The sequence below is a fragment of the Somniosus microcephalus genome, chromosome 24, assembly GCF_052327205.1.
Source record: "Somniosus microcephalus isolate GS21.2 chromosome 24, FLI_Smic_1.0, whole genome shotgun sequence".
Taxonomy (NCBI): domain Eukaryota; kingdom Metazoa; phylum Chordata; class Chondrichthyes; order Squaliformes; family Somniosidae; genus Somniosus; species Somniosus microcephalus.
In genome coordinates this window covers 49,248,025-49,273,296 of record NC_141010.1, presented here as the reverse complement: position 1 = coordinate 49,273,296, position 25,272 = coordinate 49,248,025, and the positions used below count along the sequence as shown (strand labels likewise).

General features: G+C 49.8%; 1 protein-coding gene across 1 annotated transcript in view; it reads right to left on the bottom strand.

The window, feature by feature from the left end:
- The window catches only part of mrc2 (mannose receptor, C-type 2), a 401,368-nt gene that overhangs the window by 125,202 nt on the left and 250,894 nt on the right, over nucleotides 1–25,272 (bottom strand). The gene's annotated exons all lie outside the window — the stretch shown is intronic.

Genomic DNA, 25,272 nt, shown 5'->3' with positions numbered 1-25,272 from the left:
TAGGGAATCACTCCTGAACAGTACTCTCCTCTGCCACATTTTCTGCGCACGGGAACACCACCACCTCCAAGTTCTCCTCCAAGTCACACACCATCCTGACTTGGAAATATATCGCCGTTCCTTCATCGTCGCTGGGTCAAGATCCTGGAAATCCCTCCCTAACAGCACTGTGGGAGCACCTTCACCGCACGGACTGCAGCGGTTCAAGGCGGCGGTTCATCACCACCTTCTCAAGGGTAATTAGGGATGGGCAATAAATGGTGGCCTTGCCAGCGATGCCCACATCCCAGGAACGAATAAAAAACAACATTTCTGCCCCATTGTGAACATTGTTCCTTACCACAGAGTTAGATTAATGGAAAATTCACCTTACGTTGGTTGAGGGCTTTGTTCGCTGCACTGTCAATCATGTGCTCCCAAGAATGCATCAAGACTCAGCACAAAAAAAATTCTCTGACTGAAAAGAGGAAAGTCAGCACCAATGAATGGATAACTCAAGAGTGTAAAACGTGCCTGGGCCCTAGCTCTGGAATTCCCTCCCTAAGCCTCTCAGCCTCTCCTCCCTTCAGACGCTCCTTAAAACCTACCTCTTTGAACTGTTCTAATTATCTCCGTATGTGGCTCAGTGTCAAATTTTGTTTGGTAACGCTCCTGTGAAGCGCCTTGGGGTGTTTTACTACATTAAAGAAGCTATAGAAATGCAAGTTGTTGTTGTTGTTGTGAGGTAGTCCCACACTGTGAGAGCAGGAACCATTGTGAAATCCTTACCAGCACCCCTCCCCCAGGCTGGAACCCTTTACCGTGTTGTTACAGTTAGTGCAATAAATCAAACGACTAGTAATCTTATTGAAGCCACCGTATACAATCTCACAGTTCTTTTTCACTTTCATTTATTTTTGAACAAACTGCCGTTTTTCAGAGTGTCCTTGATGCCTCGGTAAATTAATGCACCACCCAGTGTGGAAGTGAACCAAAAAGACCAGAAGGTCCCCAGTTAGACCTCAGCTGGAGTTAGGGTTACCAACTGTGGCTGGAGGTACTCATGGAGATTTAATTACAGGACCCCACGCCTCCAACCTTCGAGCCCAGTCAAAGGGCCTTTTTTCCCACATCTCCAACTAATAAACAAAAATAACAACAGAAAATGCTGGTAAAACTCAGCAGGCCAGGCAACATCCGTGGAGAGAAAATAGAGTCAACGTTTCGGGTCAAAACCCTTTGTCTTAACCCGAAACGTTAACTCTGTTTCTCTCTCCACGGATGTTGCCTGGCCTGCTGAGTTTTTCCAGCGTTTTCTGTTGTTATTTCGGATTTCCAGCATCTGCAGTATTTTGCTATCGTAATAAGCAAAAGTGTTCAACTAAAGGCAGGAGTTACATTTGTTTAATGCCCCTATGATTTTTCTCCTGGGTTGCTCGCAGCAGCGTCCGGGAGATTAATATTTAATTCCTGGAGGGCGGGTCTGCTGTATTTGACCTCAGTATCCCTTGGCCAGGAAATGGAAACTCAACGTGGGGCCCTGCTCCCAATCGCTACCAAATGCCAACTTGTGGAAAATATGGCTGTCCGGATGTAGAGCCTCCTGGACTGCTTTCGATCGCCTGAGAGGGTCGGACAGGAATTTTCCAGATATTGTTTCCCCTTTTTGGCCCTGGGGGTTTTTTTCCCCCTGGGCTTGTTGCCTCTCCTGGGAAATGACATGGCTGCTGGTGGGGGTAGGAAGTGTCTAGTCGTGATGCTCCTGGCACCATGAGTGTTGGGGCAGGCTTGATGGACCGGTTGTTTTTTTCCTGCCCATCATTTCCGTATGTTCGCATGAGGCAGAACAGGAACAGGTTGAGCCGTGGCGTCTCTCCTGGTTGAGCCGTGGCGTCTCTCCTGGTTGAAGCCATTAAGATTGGTTACTTCTGTGAGAGCGGTTGGTGTCTATGAAATTGGGCCCAGCATGAGATGATGAGTGGAGACACTGTGCGGGCCACACACAGCAACCTGTAATCCGAAAGTAAATGGCTGCGATTCAACAACAACAATTTGTATTTATATAGCGCCTTTAATGTAGTAAAATGTCTCAAGGCGCTTTACAGGAGTATTATAAGACAAAAAATTTGACACCGAGCCACATAAGGAGAAATAAGGTGACCAAAAACTTGGTCAAAGAGGTAGGTTTTAAGGAGTGTCTTAAAGGAGGAAAGAGAGGTAGCGAGGCGGAGAGGTTTAGGGAGGGAATTCCAGAGCTTAGGGCCTCGGCAATAGAAGGCACGGCCACCAACGGTTGAGCGATTATACTAAGGGATGCTCAAGAGGGCAGAATTAGAGGAGCGTGGATATCTCGGGGGGTTGTGGGGCTGGAGGAGGTTACAGAGATAGGGAGGGGCGAGGCCATGGAGGGATTTGAAAACAAGGATGAGAATTTTGAAATCGAGGCGTGGCTTAACCGGTCAGCAACAATGCAGGTCAGCGAGCACATGAACAATGTAGATGGGCGAACGGGACTTGGTGTGAGTTAGGACACAGGCAGCCGAGTTTTGGATGACCTCAAGTTTACGTAGGGTAGAATGTGGGAGGCCAGCCAGGAGTGCGTTGGAATAGTCAGGTCTAGAGGTAACAAAAGCATGGATGAGAGTTTCAGCAGCAGATAAGCTGAGGCAAGGGCGGAGACGGGTGATATTACGGAGGTGGAAGTAGGCGGTCTTAGTTATGCTCCAGATATGTGGTCGGAAGCTCATTTCAGGGTCAAATATGACACCAAGGTTGCGAACAGTGTGGTTCAGCCTCAGACTGATGTTAGGGAGAGGGAAGGAATCAGTGTCTAGGGAACGGAGTTTGTGGCGGGGACTGAAAACAATGGCTTCGGTCTTCCCAATATTTAATTGTAGAAAATTTCTGCTCATCCAGAACTGGATGTCGAACAAGCAGTCTGACAATTTAGAGACCGTGGCGGGGTCGAGAGAAGAGGTCGTGAGGTAGAGCTGGGTGTCGTCAGCGTACGTGTGGAAACTGACGCTGTGTTTTCGGGTGATGTCGCCAAGGGGCATCATGTAGATGAGAAATAGGAGGGGGCCAAGGATAGATCCTTGGGGGACACCAGAGGTAACGATGCAGAGCGGGAAGAGAAGCCGTTGCAGGTGATTCTCTGGCTACAATTAGATAGATAAGAATAGAACCAGGTGAGTGCTGTCTCACCCAGCTGGATGACGGTGGCGAGGCATTGGAGGAGGATGGAGTGGTCAACCGTGTCAAAGGCTGCAGACAAGTCAAGAAGGTCGAGGAGGGATAGTTTACCTTTGTCACAGTCACAAAGGATGTCATTTGTGACTTTGAGAGCTGTTTCGGTATTGTGGCAAGGGCGGAAACCAGTGGGCAGCAGCTGCAGCACTCGATAGAAAGCTGCTGGCCACACCGAACCCTGGCACGCTCACCAGCGAGCTGCAGCCTGGCACTTAGCTCAATATTAAAGGCAGATACTGACTTTATTTTGTGCGGATACATTAACCCGTCCCGTGTGTGAGTCCAGTTTACTGCGAGCGGGTTTAATTAGAGAATAGTGGAAGGTACAGGATCCTGTGGATTGTGTGTTAGCTGCCTCTGAGCACACCTCCGCACGCAGAGGAACCATCTGGATTGCAAGTGAAGCCAGATTCTGATGCAATCTTCAGCAACGCTCTGGTTCGGAGGGATTTCTGCTAAAATACTGATTCTGATAAATAGCGATTAAAGAGAACAGACACAGCAACTCTGACTGGGAATAACTGGAAAGAATTGCACTGAATTCCTCTCTGATCACCAGTACGATAATCTCAATCATTATAACCAGATCACTCATTAATAAACCACGTTTCAGTCATTGAAAATTTCCTCATTGAAAAGCTTGGGCAACAAGTTGTAATTTATTCTTTAAACTGGAAACATGTCATTGAGACTATTTACACAAAGTTGATTCATTTTGGTTACTTTTGTCAACTGGTTTGTTGAATTGAGTTGGCGTAACTTGACAAGCTGCTGCTCTGTCCCTCGTACACTGACATGTTGTTTAGGCAGAGAATATACACATTTCCTTCTGACTGGGCCAATCTCCAGAGCACTGTCTGGGTCTGAGGCAGATCACATTGTCATCACCGTCTGGTGCCTGTGCAGTAGGATGCAGTGAGTAGACTGGGAGCAAGTAAGCAACAGAAGAATTCCGAATCTTTGCAAATCCCTGCAAACAGTCCTGGTAAACACTGAAGCTGGTGAGACTCAGTAAATTTAGGCACTTCACAGGAGCATTATCAGACAAAATTTGACACCGACTCACATAACGAGATATTAGGATAGGCGAGAGGTAGGTTTTAAGGAGTGTCTTAAAGGAGGAGAGAGAGGTGCAGAGATTTAGGATGGGTATTCCAGAACTTAGGGCCTAGGCAGCTGAAGGCCCGGCCGTCAATGGCGGGGGCAATGAAAATCGGGGATGCACAAGAGGCCAGAATTGGAGGAACGCAGCGTTCTCGGAGGGTTGTAGGGCTGGAGGAGGCTAGAGAGATAGGGAGGGGCGAGGCCATCGAGGGATTTGAACACAAGGATCAGAATTTTAAATCTGAGGTGTTGCTGGACCGGGAGCTAATGCAGGTCAACGAGCACATGGATCTCCCTCAGTATCACATCCCAGAGAGGTTGAACAACCTGTAAACAGGGTCAGAATATATACAGGAGGCTGGGAGCTCCAGTCAACCCCTTCAGCACATATCAAGGCTCCAGTTGCTTCTCCCTGTTTATTGGCAATGTCTTTAGGCAGCACTGCAGCTGGACGTATGCCCTCCGACTTTTAGGTGTCAGCCTGGCTCAGTTGGTAGCATATTTGCCTCTGATTCAGAAAGTGATTGGTTCAAGAACCACTCCAGAGATTTCAGCACATCCTCAGGACATCCTATTTTGATTTACAACCATTGGGTTACATGAAAACCATGAATCCATTCCAACATCACACCAGGATAGACCAATAATAAAGAAAGAACTTAAATTTAAATACAGGAAACTTTTTTTTATCCGGCACCGACGGGACCGACGTGGTGCCGGTTCATCAAAAATTCCGGATAACCGAAAGCTATAGTAAAAGACACGGAGAGCTGAGAGCTCCTTATAAAGCAACAAACCCTGTTGCTTAGCAACAGGTGCAGAACAATGGCCACAAGTTCCAAGCGTCTCTGTATCTTAGCAACAGCTGCAGCCACACCCAATTGCACAGCAACAGATCGAGGAAGGCAAGTAATATGAAGTAAAACTTATCTGTACCTACTCCTGAATTTTGCCAGTTAACCGAGATTTCTGGTTATTTAGGTGCCGGTAAATTGAAAGTTTCCTGTAGCACCTTTCACACCCTCAGGACGTCCCAAAGTGCTTCACAGCCAATTAAATAATTTTGAAATGTAGTCACTGTTGTTATGTAGGCAAACACGGCAGCCAAGTTGCGCACAGCAAGCTCCCACAAATACCAAATTGTAGGTTAATCCATTTTTGCTGGTGTTGGTTAAGGGATAAATGTTGGCCAGGACACCGGGGGAATTGCCAGCTCTTCTTAAAATAGTGCCATAGAATTTTATACGGCCACCTGAACAGGTAGACAACACCTCAATTTAACGTCTCATCCAAAAGACGGCACCTGCAACTGTGCAGCACTCCCTCAGTACTGCACTGGAGCGTAAACCTAGGTTACTGGCTCAAGTACTGGATGGGAGGATAAACAATTGGGGAGTGAAACATCAGCCTGAGGGATAAGGAATTGAAAATCTTGAAATCAGAACCAGAAGGGAGGGATTTCTGTCAGTCAGACATTTTGGGCTGGATTTTGATTGAGGAGGCGTGTAGGAGGCGGGACTACAACTTTCGGGGTTGTAGTCCCGCCTCCATCGAGTTGTGGCCAACCCACGTGATTTTCACTTGATTGACCTTGTTGAGCCCGCCCAGCGGGCTCAGCAGACCAATTAAGGGCCACCCGGCAACAGGTGACGTCACAGATTGACATTTCATCTGTCAAAAGCTTTTGACAGATGAAATATCAGCATTTGACAGCTGTTTGAAGCTGTCAAACACTGACAATCTGTATTCCAAGTTAATTCCTTCCTCTCAGGCTGATTTAGAGATCTCTCCAGAACAGAAAGCTGAATGCTACAACTTTTGACTGCTCTCGGCCATTCTGCTTTCTGTGCCGGTGAGATGAGGGACTCCCGAGACCTGAAGGAAGGAAGGAAAGCTGTAAAGGTAAGTAAATGTAAGTAAAACTTCTTTAAACACTTTACACACACCAAACACACTTACCTCTGCACTCATGCACCCATCACTCATCTGAACATCGGACATCTCGAACCCTCCAAGCCCTTCAGCCCGACGGTCCGCCTCGCTAACTTGGTGTGGTTTGGAGCCGTCGGGAATCCCACACTTCAGGAATAAAAATAGGGATTAGGCTAAAAACTGCCTGTTAACTACCTGTTAACAGGCAGTTAATTGGCACTAATCCCCTTCCCGCCTCGGGGGGGCGGGTCCCAGTGCGGGTTGGGTACCCGCCTCCTTTGAAACTGGCATGGAGGTGGGTTGGGGGCGGGATGGGTTTGTGCCCCCGATTTCAAGATTTTAACCCCCCACACGCCTCCAATCCCACCTCCACGGCCCAATGAAAATCCTGCCCTTTGAGTAAGTAGAGCAGACAAACACTGACTCCTATAATCACCCATCACACATCAGGCATCACACTTCAAACTGCCGAGAGTATATATACAAAAGAAAGCTAGTCATTTCCTGATGGCTTTCCTGGCATTTTCTCTCCTCAAGGGGAAGAGCTAAGAATTTATAAGCAACTGCCAATCTACAAAAAACTTTAGTTAACAAGAAGCCTCTAAAAAACCGCAGGGAACGATGGATTTCAAACTTCTCTGCAAATACTAACACATTCCAGAGAACAGCCGGATATATCAATACGCTCCCAGGAACCCCTCTACCAATTCCGACACTCCTGGGAACCCTGAATCCTGGCTTCCTAAAGACAGTGACAGCTCCCCAAAGGAAATGAGTGCAGAAAAAATTTTGTTTTAATATATTTTATTATACAGCAACAGAAATAATGTTAGTAAGTCAAAAAATACAGAAAAATGCAAGAAGATGTAAATCTGATCACCTCAATGACCCCCTCACAGACCCCTCCCCCCACCACCACTTTCCCCCGGGGTCTAAGGACCACTTGTTCACAGGGAGTCCCCGAGCAGTAACCTTAAAGGCACAGACCAGGTTAAATGCGCTTTAGTGAAACAACCATCACAACTGTGCTCTGCCATGTGAAAAAGAAAAACTTGCATTTATGTAGCGCCTTTCATGACCAACAGACATCTCAAAGCGCTTTACAGCCAATGAAGTACTTTTGAAGTGGAGTCACTGTTGTAATGTGGGAAATGCGGCAGCCAATTTGCGCACAGCAAGCTCCCACAAACAGCAATGTGATAATGACCAGATAATCTGTTTTTGTTATGTTGATTGAGGGATAAATATTGGTCAGGACACCGGGGATAACTTCCCTGCTCTTCTTCGAAATAGTGCCGTGGGATCTTTTACGTCCACCTGAGAGAGCAGAAGGGGCCTCGGTTTAATGTCTCATCCAAAAGATGGCACCTCTGACAGTGCAGCACTGCTTCAGCACTGCACTGGAGTGTCAGCCTAGCTTTATGTGCTCAAGTCTCTGGAGTGGGACTTGAACCCACAACCTTCTGACCCAGAGGCGAGTGTGCTACCCACTGAGCCACGGCTGAGATCGGCTAGTTACAATAAATATTGAGCTCTTAAGAAAAAATTCTTCTAACAACCTCAGCCTCCTCAGCGTGTGATGTGGTTTACCTTTGATTCAATTTTGGAGAGTTGGATTGATGGCAAGAAGAAAGTGTTTGGGCACCAGCTGCATAAACCTTCAGTAAGTGAGGGGAAACAAAGATGGTTTTGTCTGTGACCACCACATCCTTCATGTTCACGCCCATGGCCCAGTGAGTAGAGCCCCCTTGTAATTACTACTGTGAATTCCTCGTGCCTGAAGGGATCAGGGGGTGGGGAGGAGGAGGAGGGGGCGTGGCAGCAGAATGACCAACGCAAGAGCTTGAATCACATACGGTAGCATTTGCTTATCCAGGAGTTGGGATTGAAGTTATTCCATATCTTTATAATCAGAGCACTACCAATGTAAAATCAGCAATGCATTGAAAAATAACCATTCGCAAAAGAACACAAGGCTATCTGACTAAAGACCATCCATCCTGAGGCAGGGCCTCGTCCTGTATGATTCTAAACAATCCACACAATTAACCCTCTCATGGGCCAGATTGAGCCACAAAGATGCTTTCAGAATGGTACCAAAGCGTAGTTGTTATACAAGAAATCATTGAACAAGATCAGTCTATCAATCCTCTGCCTATAGACTGTAGAGTAAATTATACAAATGCGTACACCCAGTGTGGACCTTCGCCCACTCTCTCCCCCAATAGCGTATATCGGGAATTCCTCCATGATTTTTCCATCCAGTAATTTTAACACCTGCCCTAATGTACAGTCTATCCTAGGATAAGAACAGAAGAATTAGGAGCAGGAGTCGGCCACTCGGCCCTTCGAGCCTGCTCCGCCATTCAATAAGATCATGGCTGATCTTTGATGTGCCTCAATAATTCCGAGACTCGATGTTAGCGAAACAAAACAAGGCTTTTATTAACTTAGAAAGTAACACGTAAGAGAGAGAGGTATCTTCCTTCTGGAGACTGAGGCCAGACTGAGCTAGCTTACAAAAGGGGCCAGGTATGGGCGGAGCCCTACACACAGCACATTCTAGCACATTCCAATAAACAATACAATGAGGACTGGGGGAAGGGAAATGACACTGAAACCGACCACAGTCACAGGCAGTGATGAATGGAATATTTCATCACATTCACCCCTTCTATAGATTTAGTCTGTTCGGGGGTTTGATAGTCCTCTGCGACCGACGTGGCTGTTGTGGTGCCGCGGGTGTCCCCGGTAGCCTCCTGGGTCTCTGCCGGGGGTGCCGCCAGGGTTGTTGAAGGGGTAGTTGGTGGGGGTGCCGTTGGTCGATGTTCTTCCGGGGGCGATGAAAGAGTAGTGGGTGGGTAAGAGTTGCTGTGATCGTTGTTGCTGCTATTGCCGTGGTTGTTGTCGATGCCGGCTGGGGCGACGTCTTTTATGGACACGGTGTCCTCCCTTCCGTCGGCGTGCCGGACATATGCGTATTGGGGGTTGGCGTGGAGTAGGTGTACTGGCTCCACGAGAGGGTCCGTCTTGTGGCCCCTCACATGCCTTCGCACGAGTGCCGGACCTGGGGTGGAGAGCCATGACGGCATGGATACGCCTGAGGTGGATTTCCGGGGAAAGACAAACATTCGTTCATGAGGCGTGGCATTAGTGGCCGTACACAATAGCGACCGTATCGAATGGAGCACATCCGAGAGGACTTCCTGCCAGCGGGAGATAGGGAGGCCCTTGGTCCTTAGAGCTAGAGTGACTGCTTTCCATACTGTCCCGTTCTCTCGCTCCACTTGGCCGTTACCCCGGGGGTTGTAGCTGGTGGTACGGCTCGTGGCGATCCCCTTGGACAGCATGTACTGGCGTAGCTCTTCACTCATGAAGGACGCCCCCCTATCCGTATGGATGTAGCTCGGCATACCGAACAGGCAGAACAGGCTGTTGAGGCATTTAATGACCGTGGCGCTGGTCATGTCTGGGCAGGGGAAGGCGAATGGGAACCGGGAGTATTCGTCCACAATGTTCAGGAAGTAAACATTGCGGTCGACGGACGGGAGGGGGCCCTTGAAATCTAAGCTGAGCCGCTCAAAGGGCCGTGTAGCTTTGATTAAGTGGGCTCTATCTGGGCGGTAGAACCGAGGCTTGCACTCAGCGCAAGTGCGGCAGTTCCTGGTCAGAGACCGAACTTCCTCAATCGAGTAGGGTAAGTTACGGGACTTTATGAAGAGGAACAGCCGCGTGACCCCTGGGCGGCAGAGGTCGTTGTGGAGGGTCTGTAGCCGATCCCCGGTGGCGCTGGCACACATCCCTCGTGAGAGGGCGTCAGGGGATTCGTTAAGGGCCCCTGGCCGGTAAATGATGTCGTACTCGAAGGTGGAGAGCTCGATCCGCCACCTAAGAATCTTATCATTTTTAATCTTCCCCCTCTGTTTATTATTGAACATAAACGCTACCGACCGCTGGTCGGTAATTAGGGTGAAGCGTTTGCCAGCTAGGTAGTGGCGCCAGTGGCGCACTGCCTCCACGATGGCTTGGGCCTCCTTTTCCACGGAGGAGTGTCTGATCTCGGGCCCTTGGAGGGTCCTCGAGAAGAAAGCTACGGGCCGCCCCGCCTGGTTGAGGGTGGCCGCCAAGGCGAAGTCAGACGCATCACTTTCCACTTGAAATGGAGTGTTCTCGTCCACTGCCTGTAGCGTGGCCCGCTCAATATCCTGCTTAATGCTTTTGAAGGCGGCGTGGGCCTCAGCAGAGAGCGGAAAAGAGGATGCTTTCAAGAGGGGGCGGGCTTTGTCGGAGTAGTTGGGGACCCATTGGGAATAATAAGAAAATAACCCCAGGCACCTTTTCAGGGCTTTGGGAGTGTTGGGCAGGGGCAGCTCCCGTAGGGGGCGCAATCGGTCGGGGTCTGGTCCGATTTCCCCATTCTCCACCACGCTGCCTAGTATGCAGAGGCGCGTGGTGTTGAAAACGCACTTGTCCTCGTTGTAGGTGAGGTTGAGTTTTTGTGCGGTTTCCAGGAACCTCTCGAGGTTCGAGTCGTGATCCTGCTGATTGTGGCCGCAGATGGTGACGTTGTCGAGGTAGGGGAAGGTTGCCTGCAAGTGGTGGTCATCGACCATGCGGTCCATCTCCCTCTGGAAGACCGAGACCCCATTCGTCACCCCAAAGGGGACTCTGAGGAATTGGTAGAGGCGTCCGTTCGCCTCGAAGGCGGTGTACGGGCGGTCCTCTGGTCTGATAGGGAGCTGGTGGTACGCTGACTTGAGGTCGATGGTGGAGAACACCCGGTATTGGGCGATTTGGTTCACCGTTTCTGATATGCGGGGTAGCGGGTAGGCGTCTAGTTGGGTGTACCTGTTGATCGTTTGACTATAGTCGATCACCATCCGTTTCTTCTCGCTACCCCTTACCACTACCACTTGGGTGCGCCACGGGCTGTTGCTGCGTTCAATAATGCGCTCTTTCAGAAGCCTGTCTACCTCGGTCGCGATAAACCGCCTGTCCTCCCAGCTGTACCTCCTGCTTTTGGTCGCTATTGGCCGGCAGTTAGGAGTAAGGTTCGCGAATAGCGAAGGCGGCTTTACCTTCAGGGTAGCCAGACTGCACACTGTGAGGGGCGGCTGGGACCCACCGTACTTGAGCGTGATGCTTTGGTGGTTGCACTGGAAATCCAGGCCCAAGATCACGCTCGCACATAGGTTCTTCATGATTAATACTTTAAAATTATCGTATACAGTTCCGTTAACGCCCAATTGTACCGTGCAGTAACCCAGAATGGTCGATGTCTGGGTTTTATCGGCCATAGAGATGGTACCCTGAGCAGGGACCACCTTTAGGGAGAGTTGTTGTGCCAGTTCAGGGTGGATAAAACTCTCCGTGCTTCCACTGTCAATTAAACATTTAACCCGGCACCCGTTTACCTCGATGTCCACCATTGATTTGGATAGCGGGTGCGGCCTGGTCTGGTCCACTGTGACCGATGCCACTGTAGGGCCCTGATCGATACAAGATGGCGTCCACGCTGTCTGCTCATAAGATGGTGGACCCCACGAGGTCGGGCAAGATGGCGTCCGAGATGGCCGCTCCCACGGCGCACACGCGGCGGTGGCGGGTTTTCCGGCGGTTGGTTTTCCGGCGGGGTTCCCTCTGCACACCTTCCCGAAGTGCCCCTTCTTACCGCACTTAAAGCAGGTGGTGCCTTTCGCCGGGCACAGGTTTCTGGTGTGTTTTGGCTGCCCGCAGAAGTAGCAGTTGGGTCCTTGACGCGTCGCGGCTGTCGTAGGGCTTCTGGGGGGAGAGCGGGGCCCCGCCGGTGTCAGGCTGCCGGGCGGGGAAGATGCCTTCCAAGATGGCGGCGCCCTCGGTGCACACGTGGCGGCGTGGACGGCGCGGGCTGAAGAGTAGGCGTCCGAGTTTCTCTGGGCCACATCCAGGGATCGCGCGGTGTCCGCAGCCTGTTTCAGGTCCAACCCCGTTTTTTCCAGCAGTCTTTGCCGGATGTAAGTGGAGCTGAGGCCTGTGATAAAGGCATCGCGAACAAGCTCGTCAGTGTACACTGCGGCTTTTACATCTCGGCACTTGCAGTCTTTGCCAAGCATTTTCAGGGTGCTTAGGAACTCCTCCACCGATTCCCCAGGTCGCTGTGCGCGAGTAGCGAGCAGATGCCTAGCATACACCTCATTCGTAGGCTGCTGGTAATGCGTCTTTAAGATGTCGCATGCGGCCAGGTACGTATCGGCGTCTTGGATGAGGGGGTAAACCCGGTGGCTTACCCAATTCCGCAGAATTCCGAGTCTCATCCTCGCAGCGTCCGTAGCGTCTTTGACGGCTGCAGAATTGTCCAGGAAGAATTCCATACACTCAAACCAGTGTCCGAAGCGTGCTGATGCGTCCGGAGCATGTTGATCCAAATCCAAACGTTCGGGTTTCAGGAGTTGATCCATAGTGTTGAAAAATAAGTTAATAAAATTGATGTGCCTCAATAATTCCGAGACTCGATGTTAGCGAAACAAAACAAGGCTTTTATTAACTTAGAAAGTAACACGTAAGAGAGAGAGGTATCTTCCTTCTGGAGACTGAGGCCAGACTGAGCTAGCTTACAAAAGGGGCCAGGTATGGGCGGAGCCCTACACACAGCACATTCCAGCACATTCCAATAAACAATACAATGAGGACTGGGGGAAGGGAAATGACACTGAAACCGACCACAGTCACAGGCAGTGATGAATGGAATATTTCATCACAATCTTTGAACTCAATTCCACTTTCCCGCCCGATTCCCATATCCCTTGATTCCCCATGAATCCAAAAATCTATCGATCTCAGCTTTGAATATACTCAACGACTCAGTATCTAGAGTTCTTTGTGATAGAGAATTCCAAAGATTCATAACCCTCTGAGTGAAGAAATTCCTCATCTTAGTCTTAAACGGCCGACCCCTTATCATGAGACTATGGAGGAGAAATTCGGTATCGTCCCGTTTGGGGCGCAATTATCGGCCGGGCGCAAAGTTTAGCGCCTGGCGCTCATTATCACCTCCGACTGCAAACTTGGCTTCTGTCGCCCCTAGAGGTGATTGGAGCGGTAAATCAGGCGCTACACACCTAACGCCGAGGAGCGAGGCGTTACCTCAGAGCGCTGGCGAAGCTCATGTGATGTCAGTCAGCAATGGAACACAGACATACTGGCGCCAGCCAGTTCTTAAAGGGGAGGGTCGATCTTGCTCTGCTCATTGCAACCTTGAATCTCAGCCTGGAGAGACCTGTACATCAAATCTGCTGGAAAGAACATAAAAAGGCAGGAAGCGGTTGCCTTTAAATAGCGCTCCCCCAGTCCCTTCCCGACTGCAAAACGCTCCCCTCAACCTGTCGTTGCTAGCGGCAGGCGGTAAGGCAGGGGGCGCCACTCAATATCTGGTCCGGGGCGCTACCGGGGCGTTGCACGCTCGACTGACGTCACAATCTGCGGGCGCAGGAGATCGTGGCGGTAGTGTTTAGCGCCACCGCAAAATGTCTGGTCAATTTCGCGAGCGGCGCAAACATCGCCGCGCCCGGGCGCTAGTTGCTTTGCGCCCCATTAGCGCCATCTTAGGGCACCAACGGGAGATGCAAAGCAACCAAATTTTTCCCCCTATGCCCCCTAGTTCTAGACTCTCCAGCTGGGGGAATCAATCTCTCAGCATCGATCCTGTCAATCCCCCTCAGAATCTTATGGGGGAGAAATTCAGTATCGCCCCATTTGGGGCGCAATTATTGGCCGGGTGTAAAGTTTAGCGCTTGGCGCTAATTATCGCCTCCGACTGCAAACTTGGCTTCTATCGCCCCCGGAGGTGATTGGAGCGCTAAATCAGGCGCTACACACTTCTCTTAAGGCGCTAACGCCGAGAAACGAGGCACTATCGCAGAGCGCTGGCGAAGCTCATGTGATGTCAGTCAGCAATGGAACACAGACACATTGGCGCCGGTCAGTTCTTAAAGGGGAAGGTCGATCTTGCTCTCCATCCACACCCTACTCATTGCAGCCTTGAATCTCGGCCTGGAGAGACCTGTACATCAAATCTGCTGGAAAGAACAATGGAGAGGCCCAGGGAAAGAGCTCAGAGTGCAGCCCCCATAGTCTCTTCTAAATCGATACAAGGAAGATCAAATCAAAATGAACCTGCAAAGTGCTGCTCGGTGCCCAAAACTCTTTCACACAGTGTTGAATATCTCCAGAAGTCTCTCTCTCTCTCAGAATGCGTGGAGCAAAAATGTCGCTGAAAAAAAAGGCAGGAAGCGGTCGCCTTTAAATAGCGCTCCCCCAGTCCCTTCCCGACTGCAAAACGCTCCCCTCAACCTGTCGTTGCTAGCGGCAGGAGGTAAGGCAGGGGGTGCCACTCAATATCCGGTCCAGGATGCTACATGCTCGATTGACGTCACGATCTGCAGGCGCAGGAGATCGTGGCGGTAGTGTTTAGCGCTGCTGCAAAATGTCGTCAATTTCACGAGCGGCGCAAACATCGCTGCACCCGGGCGCTAGATGCTTTGCGTCTCAATAGCGCCCTCTTAAGGCGCCAACGGGGAGCACAAACCAACCGAATTTTTCCCCCCTATATGTTTCAAATGAGATCGCCTCTCATTCTTCTAAACTCCAGTGTATAGGCCCAATCTACTCAATCTCTCCTCATAGGACAACCCTCTCATCCCAGGAATAACTCTAATACCACACTAAGCTAATCCTTGCTTTGCATAAATACTCCCTGATCCCCACAGGTTGACAAGCAAAATTCCAAAATATTCATTCCTGCATCCTCACAGGAACCACTGTCTCTTATGGACCAGTCCATAGCCATCCCTAAACCTCAAACCTCAAACCGTACTGTCAGGTCTGTCAGCCTTGGCTTGGTGGTATCATTCATGTCTCTGAGTCAGAAGGTAGTGGGTTCAAGCCTCACTCCAGTAGTCGAGTACATTAATTTCAGCTGACGCAGCAGTGCAGTACTGAGGAGGTGCCATCTTTCAGATGAGATGTTGCCCTCTCAGAGGGCTGTTAAAAGAACCCATGACGCTATTCGAAGAAGAGCAGGAGAGTTTTCCCAGTGTCCTGGACAATATTTATCACTCATCCAACATCACTATAAACAAATAATCTCATTGCTGTTTATAGACCCATGTTAGGCACAAATTGGCTGCTGCGTTTCCCTAAATTACAACAGTGGCTACACTTCAAAAGTAATTTATTGGCTGCAAAGCACTTCTTTGTTTCGTGTGGTAGTAGCAAAGCAAATCAGATGTCAATATCTAAGTCAGATATCCAGGCCGAAGCTTCCGGTGTAACAGCGTGGATATCTTGTCGGCTGCCTGTGAATTTCCTCTGAGGGCAATGTTCAATGATGGGCTCCAGGGTCTGATGAGAAGCTCCAATGCTTTAATCTTCCATCTATGGAGAAGGTGGCAGCATCCACCATGACCCGTTCTGAGGCGGTTGATGGTTGTCCACTGTTTGCGAGGAAGGTTTGATCCTTCAGGTTGTACTGTGGGGTCGTCTGTAAGGGATCCATTCCGTATGTCACAGTTCTTCCCAGCATTTCACCATCGGTCATCAAGGCTGAGGGGAAATCGCTGAAGGGCTTCGGCGACTTTGGCACACCCTGAGGTTGTGAAAGGCGCTATAGAAATGCAAGTATTTTCTTTCTATCCACCTTTTTGTGGGAATTAATGGGCTCAGCCTCAATTGTTGTTGACAGGCTATTCCACATTCCACTCCTCTGTGGGGAAGTTTATTTTTGTCTCTAAGGCCCTGAAGTTTAAACAGGTTAATATCTCCACTAGAATAGTGGAGAGAAATTACAGACAAACACATTAAATATTTGTCTGCTATTATCCCATAGCGTAATTTCAGGGCTTAAGTTACTTTTGAAACTTGCCCTTTTCAGGTAAACACTAAGGGGGAGAAATTCCCCGAGACAGCTGTTTGGGACGCTAAGTGAAAAATGTTTGGAAAGTTAGCACCAGGCGCTAACCTTTTCAAACATTTGTTAAAATCCCTCCTTTTGCTCCAAGAGGGAAGTGGAGCATTAAATCTCGCGCAAGGGGCGGGGAATGTCCTGATCCGGGGCGAGGTGCTCAGCAGCGCCATGTGTGGCCAGGCGTGGCGCTGCCGCGTTGCAGGGGCTCTTTCCTGCATTAAAGGGAAGGGCCCCAGGCTGCGAGCTCTACAAGTTTCATTGTGGATTTCTGGGCCACCAGGGAGTGGGAGTGCTGCGTGATCACTCAAGCCGAGTGCCGGGCTGAGTGATCGCAGCACAGACGCCGCGACCTGTGGCCAAAAATATGTATTTTTTTAAATCAGCATTTTTTTTGGCCAACCGCGCACCGCGCCTTTAAGTTGCGCCCCACGAGCGGCCGGCCTCAGTCTTGGCGACCCGTGCAGCAGTCGGTAACATCGCCTGGCGCTGCTGTGGGGCGCGAGTGCGAATTTTTCTCCCGGGGCACTGCGCCCGGAGATGACGTCGTGATCTCCGGGCGCAGGAGATCGGGGCGATACCCGGTAGCGCTGCCGCTAACCTCTCGCGGAATTTCGCGGGAGGCACGGTTATCGCCTCGGGGGGGGGGGGGGGGGAACCATTTGCGCCCCGTTAGTGCCACCTACCAGAGGCGCAAACGAGGGGAATTTCGCCCCCTAAGACTTAACTTTTCAACTCTGATACAACTCTTATTGAATTGGGTCTGTTCCATCCACCCAATGATACACATTCTGAGATGATACTGCCTAAGCTTAGTATAGTCGTTCAAATGTAAATATTATACTTTCTAAATCTACTGTGGAGTCCCTGTTCATTAATCTCCATTTCCTGCCTCCCAGTCTGTTTAAAAAGATCTGTTGAAAAGTTCACCAGTTATTTTAGTCTTGAGAGCTGACCAACTTGCATAATATTACAATTACAAAGTACAGGAAACTCTTTTTTATCCGGTACCGGTGGGACTGGCGTGGTGCCGGTTGATCAAAAAGTCCGGATTACAGAGAGGTATACTTACCAAGGTACGAGAGCCCCGTACACAGCCACAGGTGCAGGAGCCCCGGTTACACGGCACTTGTGCAGGAGTCCCTGTTGTACGGCCACAAGTGCAGGAACCCCGGTTACACAGCCACAGATCCAGGAACCCCGGTTACACGGCCACTAATATATAGTAAAACTTACCTGAACCTACTCCTGAATTTTGCCGGTTAAGAGAGGTTTCCGGATATTTAGGTGCCGGTTAAAAAAGTTTCCTGTATCTATCTCACCGAAACAGGCCATTCGGCAACAGGTCCATGCTGGTGTTTACGCTCCACAGGAACCTCCTCCAACTCTTCTAAATCTAACGCCATCAGCATATCCTTCTATTCCTTTCTCCCTCGTGTGTTTATCTAACTTCCCCTTAAATGCCTCTATTCGCCCCAACCACTCCCTGTGGGAGCGAGTTCCACATTCTAACCACTCTCTGGGTAAAGAAGTTTCTCCAGAATTCCCGATTGGATTTATTGGTGACTATCTTATATGTATGGCCCCTAGTTCTGGTCTCCCCCACAAGTGGAAACATCTTCTCTACATCTACCCGATCAAACCCTTTCATAATCTTAAAGACCTCTATCAGGTCACCCCTCAGTCTTCTCTTTTCTAAAGAAAAGAGCCCCAGCCTGTTCAATCGTTCCTGATAGGTATTTCCTCCCAGTTCTGGTATAATTCTAGTAAATCTTTTTTGCACCTTCCCCAGTGCCTCTATAACCTTTTTATAATATGGAGACCAGAACTGTGCACAGTACTCTAAGTGTGGTCTAGCCAAGGTTCTGTACAAGTTTAACAGAACTTCTCTGCTTTTCAATTCGATCCCTCTAGAAATTAACTCCGATGCTTTGTTTGCTTTTTTTTATGGCCTTATTAACCTGCGTCGCTACTTTTAGCGGTTATCTGGTCACTTATCTCACTGCTGTTTGTGGAATCACCAGTAACTATACTTCAAAAATACTTCATCAGCTGTGATGTCTTAGAATTTCTGGAGCCGTGTTGACTGTCATTTACTTCTGTGTTTGAGGGGTGCCCTTCTACTCCTCCTCCCGCCCCCCTATCCTCTCTCAGCTCTGTCTCGTGTCCTGCTGCTGGGACTGCTAGAACGATCCAATACTGAAGTATATAGCAGGCTGTCTGGCCAATCAATCCCAACTCATGACAGAGATTAGCGTGTAAATTTAAAGCACATGGGATTGGTGGTAAGGTACTGACTTGGATAGAGAACTGGTTGGCATACAGGAAGCAAAGAGTTGGAATAAACGGGTCTTTTTCCGAGTGGCAGGCAGTGACTAGTGGGGTACCGCAGGGATCGGTGCTAGGACCCCAGCTATTCACAATATATATCAATGATCTAGATGAGGGAACTAGATGTAATATCTCCAAGTTTGCAGACGAAACAAAGCTGGGTGGGCGTGTGTGCTGTGAGGAGGATGCCGAGAAACTCCAGTATGATTTGGACAGGTTGGGTGATTGGGCAGATGCAGTATAATGTGGATAAATGCGAGGTTATCCATTTTGGTGGCAAAAACAGGAAGGCAGATTATTATCTGAACGGCAATAGATTGGGAGAAGGAGAAGTGCAACGAGACCTGGGTGTCCTTGTGCACCAGTCGCTGAAGGTAAGCATGCAAGTGCAGCAGGTGGTTAAGAAGGCAAATGATATGTTGGCCTTCATAGCGAGAGGAATCGAGTACAGGAGCAAGGATGTCTTGCTGCAGTTGTACATGGCCTTGGTGAGACCACACCTTGAGTATTGTGTGCAGTTTTGGTTGCCTTATTTGAGGAAGGATGTTCTTGCCATGGAGGGAGTGCAGTGAAGATTCACCAGACTGATACCTTGGGATGGCAGGAATGACGTATGAGAAGAGATCGGGTTGATTGGGCTTGTATTCGCTGGAGTTTAGAAGAATGAGAGGGGATCTCATTGAAACTTATAAAATTCTAACAGGACTAGACAGACTAGATGCAGGAAGGCTGTTCCCGATGGCGGGGGAGTCCAGAACCAGGGGCCACAGTCTAAAGATAAGGGGTAAGCCATTTAGGACTGAGATGAGGAGGAATTTCTTCACCCAGAGAGTGGTGAACCTGTGGAATTCTCTGCCACAGAGGGCGGTGGAGGCCAATTCATTAAATATATTCAAGGAGTTAGATATATTTCTTAAGGCTAAAGGGATCAAGGGATATGGGGAGAAAGCAGGGACAGGCTGCTGAATTTGGATGATCAGGCATGATCTCATTAAATGGCGGAACAGGCTCGAGGGGCCGAATGGCCGACTCCTGCTCCTATCTTCTATGTTTCTATGACAGCTCCCATCTGCATGCCAAAAATCAAATGCAGCAACTCTCAGCTTCAGTGGGGAAGTGAAGAAGTGAAAACAAGGGCAGCTGGCAGAGATCAGCATGAATTGAAGGTTGGGAGGCCAGTGAGGAGGGGATTGGAAAAAGGCAGAAAGAGCTTGCATTTATATAGCGCCTTTCATGACCTCAGGATGTCCCAAACGCTTCACAGCCAATGAAGTATTTTTGAAGCGTAGTTATTGTTGATTCCACAAACAGCAGTGGGATAAGTGATCAGATAATCTGTTTTGACGGTGTTGGTTGAGGTATAAATATTGGCCAGGATAACAGGAGAACTCCCCTGCTCTTCTTTGAATAATGCCGCAGGATTTTTTATGTCCACCTGGACAGGCAGGCAGGGTCTCGGTTTAACGTCCCATCCAAACGATGGCATCTCCGACAGTGCGGAACTCCCTCAGTAATGCAATAAAGTGTAAGCATGGATAATGTGCCTGAATGTCTTTCGGATGAGACGTTAAACCGAGGCCCCGTCTGCCCTCTCAGGTGGACGCAAAAGATCCCATGGCACTATTTCGAAGAAGTAGGGGAGTTCTCCCCGGTGTCCCGGTCAATATTTATCCCTCAACCAACATCACTTAAAAAAACACAGATTGTCTGGTCATTATCACATTGCTGTTTGTTGGATCTTGCTGTGTGCAAATTGGCTGCCGCGTTTCCCACATTACAACAGTGACTGCACTTCAAATAGTACTTCATTGGCTGTAAAGCACTTTGGGGCGTCTTGAGGTTGTGAAAGGTGCTACAGAAATGCAAGTCTTCCTTTTTCTTTTTGAACCCACGGCTTTCTGACTCCGAAACAAGAGTGCTACGACAGAGCCAGGCTAACGCTTAAAGGGCATGAACAAGGATTCCAGTGACAGTGGTGTGTGGTGGGAATGGAACTGGGTAATGTTACGAGCAATGAGGGGGTTGACTTGTGAGGAAAGGTTGAGCAAGTTGGGCCTATACTCATTGGAATTTAGAAGAATGAGAGGGGATCTTATTGAAACGTATAAGATACTGAGGGGGCTGGACAGGGTAGATGCAGAGAGGATGTTTCCCCTCGTGGGGAAATCTAAAACTCGGGGGCACAGTTTCAGAATAAAGGGTCGCCCTTTTAGAACTGAGATGAGGAGGAATTTCTTCTCTCAGAGGGTCGTAAATCTGTGGAATTCTCTGCCCCAGAGAGCCGTGGAGGCTGGGTCATTAAATACATTTCAGGTGGAGATAGACAGATTTTTGCAAGATAAGGGAGTGAAGGGTTATGGGGAGCGGGCAGAGAAGTGGCTTTGAGCCCAAGATCAGCCATGATCTTATTGAATGGTGGAGCAGGCTCGAGGGGCCAAGTGGCCTATTCCTGCTCCTATTTCTTATGTTCTTAATGTTTCCTCTAATTTGTCATCTAAGTGCGCGGTCCCTTTAAATTCGCTGCATGGCCGCTCATGAGCAGTGTCGAGCGGCCTGCGCGGGACCTCCCGATTGGTGCGCGGCCTTAGGGGGAACATTGGTTACAAGTGGACTGGATATGGGGTAGGAGAATCGAGCAGAACTTGAATGGGAAACCGTGAAGGGGGTTGGGATTAAGGGCTAAAGCAGAGAGTTTATGGCAGAAGCCAAACGGGATAGTCTCGGTCTTGTCAATGTTCAGCTACAAATTCTGTGAGTCAGGTCAGCGCGGCAACAGTCATGGAATTAAGAGTAGCGGCGGAGAGGTAAAGCTGGGAATCGTCAGCTGACCACATGCTAATGAGTGGTGGCATTCAGTGGATGGTCCAGAAGCTTGGAGAGGTTGAGATGGAGCAGAAGCTGGAGAAGATAACGGGATGGAAGGCAGGCTTATATTAACAGTCGGATCACTATTAGCTTTGAGTCTTATGAGAGGGAGTAGTTTCTGATGTCGGCAAGCATTCAGCACCCAGAAGGAGCAGTCCTGTGGCCAGGAGCTGAGTCAGGAGGGGGTGAAGGGCGGTTGAAGTGAGTCTCGTGGAGGAGATGAGTCTGGTGAGGGCTGGGGTGGACATAGAGAAACTACAGTGTGTTGTGGAATTAGATAGTGGACTAAAGGTGCCAGGACGGTTGGCGGAGCTGATAGAGACTGGAGCAACTGAGCGGAAAACCTCAACTTTGCTACTTTTGTTCTTCAGAAAAGAACCCTTTTTAGCATTCTGATAAATCTCCACCGTAAAAGCTACAATACTAAGTGGAAACATCTCATTCACAGGTGTCACAACCACGTAAAACAATCCATGGAGCGATGGGGAGAGAGAGGTGGAAACTGACCTGGAATGGTACCAGGGATGAGGGACTTCAGTGATGTGGAGAGACTGGAGAAGCTGGGATTGTTCTCCTTCGAGCAGAGAAGGTTAAGAGGAGATTTAATCGAGGTGATTGAGTAGATGGAGAGAAACTGTTTCCACTGGCAGGAGGGATGGTAACGAGGACACAGGTTTAAGGTCATTGCCAAAAGAACCAAGGGGGAGATGAGGAGAATTTTTTAATGCAGCGAGTTGTTATGATCTGGAATGCGCTGCCTGAAAGAGGAGTGAAAGATTCAATAGTAACTTTCAAAAGGGAATTGGATATATACTTGAAAAGGAGAAATGTGCAGGGCTATGGGGAAAGAGCAGGGGGGAGTGGGACTAATTGAATAGCTCTTTCAAAGAGCTGGAACAGGCACGATGGGCCGAATGGCCTCCCTCTGTGCTGTATGATTCTATGACCTTTAAGCTATCCTGTCCCATTTCAATCATACGCTGTCTCCCAGTTCAATGAGACACACCTGGCCATCAGTGCAGCCTGTCCCCTGCCTTTGGCAGGAAGTTACATTTGCTGAACACCAAATAGTCTCCAGATTCATTAAACATACAACAACAACAACTTTCATTTTTACAGCGCCTTTAACATTGTAAAACGTCCCAAGGAGCTTCACAGGAACGTTATCAAACAAAATTTGACACCGAGCCACATAAGGAGCTATTCGGGCAGGTGACCAAAAGCTTGGTCAAAGACGTAGGTTTTAAGGAGCGTCTTAAAGGAGGAAAGAAAGAAAGAAGAAAGACTTGCATTTATATAGCACCTTTCACGACCACTGGACGTCTCAAAGCGCTTTACAGCCAATGAAGTACTTTTGAAGTGTAGTCACTGTTGTAATGTGGGAAACGCGGCAGCCAATTTGCACACAGCAAGCTCCCACAAACAGCAATGTGATAATGACCAGATAATCTGTTTTTGTTATGTTGGCTGAGGGATAAATATTGGCCGGGACACCGGGGAGAACTCCCCTGCAAAGAGAGGTAGAGAGGCGGAGAGGTTTAGGGAGGAAATTCCAGAGCTTAGGGCCTTGGCAGCTAAAGGCACGACCACCAATGGTGGAGCGATGATAATCAGGGACGATCAAGAGGCCAGAGTTAGAGCAGCACAGATATCTCGGGGGGTTGTGGGGCTGGGGAGATAGGAAGGGGCGAGGCCATGGAGGGATTTGAAAACAAGGAGGAGAATTTTAAAATTGAGGCGTTGCTTAACCAGAAGTCAATGCCTAGAATGGGAAACCATTTTTCTGGTAGTTACAGTATTGTCCTCCTACAATTTGAATGTTTGAGCTGGGCTGATCTTAAATTACTGCATTTTATTTCACCACGAGGGTCACTGAACTTCATGGCTTGATGTTCTGTCCATCTTATCTTGTCTGGCACTTTGACAGGGCAGGCAATTTATCCAAAGCTGCAGCTGAGTTTATAGAATCATAGAAGCACAGCACAGAAGGAGGCCATTCGGCCCATCATGCTGCTTCTTTTACAAGAGTTATCCAATTAGTCCCGCTCGCCTCGTCTACATCATTATTACCCTGAGTCAGCCAAGCTCTCATTGCTCCTGTCTCATCCTCTCCATATTTCCCCTCTCCACCACACATTTTAGTGGCTTATTGCCTGCACCAATCTGTGACCCTGCTCCACCGCTGTCTCTTGTCGTCCTCCCTCTCTCCCAAGCTCCGTTGTTAACTTCCTGTCTGCCTGTCCATATTCTGCACCAATTTTTTCTCTTACCGCTTTGTTCTTCCAGCTGCCATCCCTCTTCCCTTTGTGCCACCTCTTTCCATTTATTCCAGCCAAACAATAAAAAAAAACTGAAGTCTGTTTGCTAGTATATAAAACACAACGGCCTAGAAATTCGCTATCGCCGCGCCAGGTCTTTAGCGCCCGAAATTTAGCGCTCGCCCGGATTCCCGTAGCGCCCACCTGAAATTCAGTTGCGGCGCCCCAAGACGGAGGCGGGCGCTATTGCAGGGTTTGGCCGCCTCGCTTGGGGCGATGAAAGTCAATTTCAGGCGTCCAGCTGCCGCTGCGGCACCCGATGCGGTGTGGCAGGCTGGGGTACTGCAGGCCTCCTCCTTCTCTTAAGGAGGAGCTGCCTGCAGCCATGAGATCGCCGCTGGATTCCCCCGGCAAATGAGCCCGGCACCACGGAGAAGTGCCGGGCTCGCGGGAGTCAGACACCAATGACGCGCGGGGGTGGTGCAGGAGTCCGGGGAGGGAGGTGCGGCCAGGCGCCCGCCGGGAAAGCGGCCGCCCGCCCCTCCACCTTTATGCACCGGCCTCTCGGAGCTGCAAGGCCCCGTTTTTCAAACGCTGTTTGCGGCCGCTACGGGCGAGGCGGCCGCAACTGAATTTGGCTGTCGGCACGGAATCGCGTTGGAACCGGGGCGCTGCGCACACCGATGACGTCATTGGTGCCGGCGCAGCACTACCGGCTAACGCCGATTTTAGGGACCAACTGAATTTCGGGCACTAAAAAACTTCCGGCGCAAACCATTCTTTAGCCAATAAGTGGGCGCAAACGCGACTGAATTTCTAGGCCAACATTTTTAATAGTAAGCTAGTCGATCTCCCGTGGTGTTGCACACGGTATGACAGAGAATATGGGGGGATAAATTAGGTTGCTTTGCGCCTCGATAGCGCCCTGAGGGGTCGCTAACGGGGTGCAAAGCAACTACCGCCTGGGCAAGGCGCCGCTAATGCCTCCTGCGAAATTCAGCAGGAGGCTAGCGGCAGCCGGTAGCGCCCCGCGGCGCGGCGCCTCTGGCGATTACATCATCGCCATGCGCCGTGCCTCGGCCGCAAACTTGGCTCGCGCCCCCTGACCTACCGCCGGACCATATGTCCGACAGGGTCAGGGGGGCGTTTTTGCAGCCGGGGCGGCGATAATTAAAGGGCAGGTGCCGGGCGGCCATTTTTTTTGGGCCGCCTGCCAGCATCTGCCTCCTCTGGCCTCCTCCTGCGGGGTGTTGGCCGTGATCCGTCAGCCGGGCAATCCTCTTGAGTGCCAGGCTCTTTTGCCAGCTCCCCGCTCCCCGGTGGGCGCTGTGCTAGGCCCTTCTCCTTTAATCGGGGGAGGGAGGTCTGCAGTACCACGGCGCTACGTGCCGGCGCGAGTGGTGCTGCTGCACGTAGCACCGCGATATTCAATGGGAGCGCCCCAAGAGGGAGGGGGAGTGCTTCCAGTAGTGCCCCGCGTCCTGCTTGGGGTGCTACCACTGAATTTTGGGTGTGGGAGAACTAACTTTTTCGGGGCGTGACTCAATTTTCCCCCCATAGTCTTTTATGGTAAATATGGTAAAGATGAAGGGGTTATCAAATTGAGGTGTTTAAGAT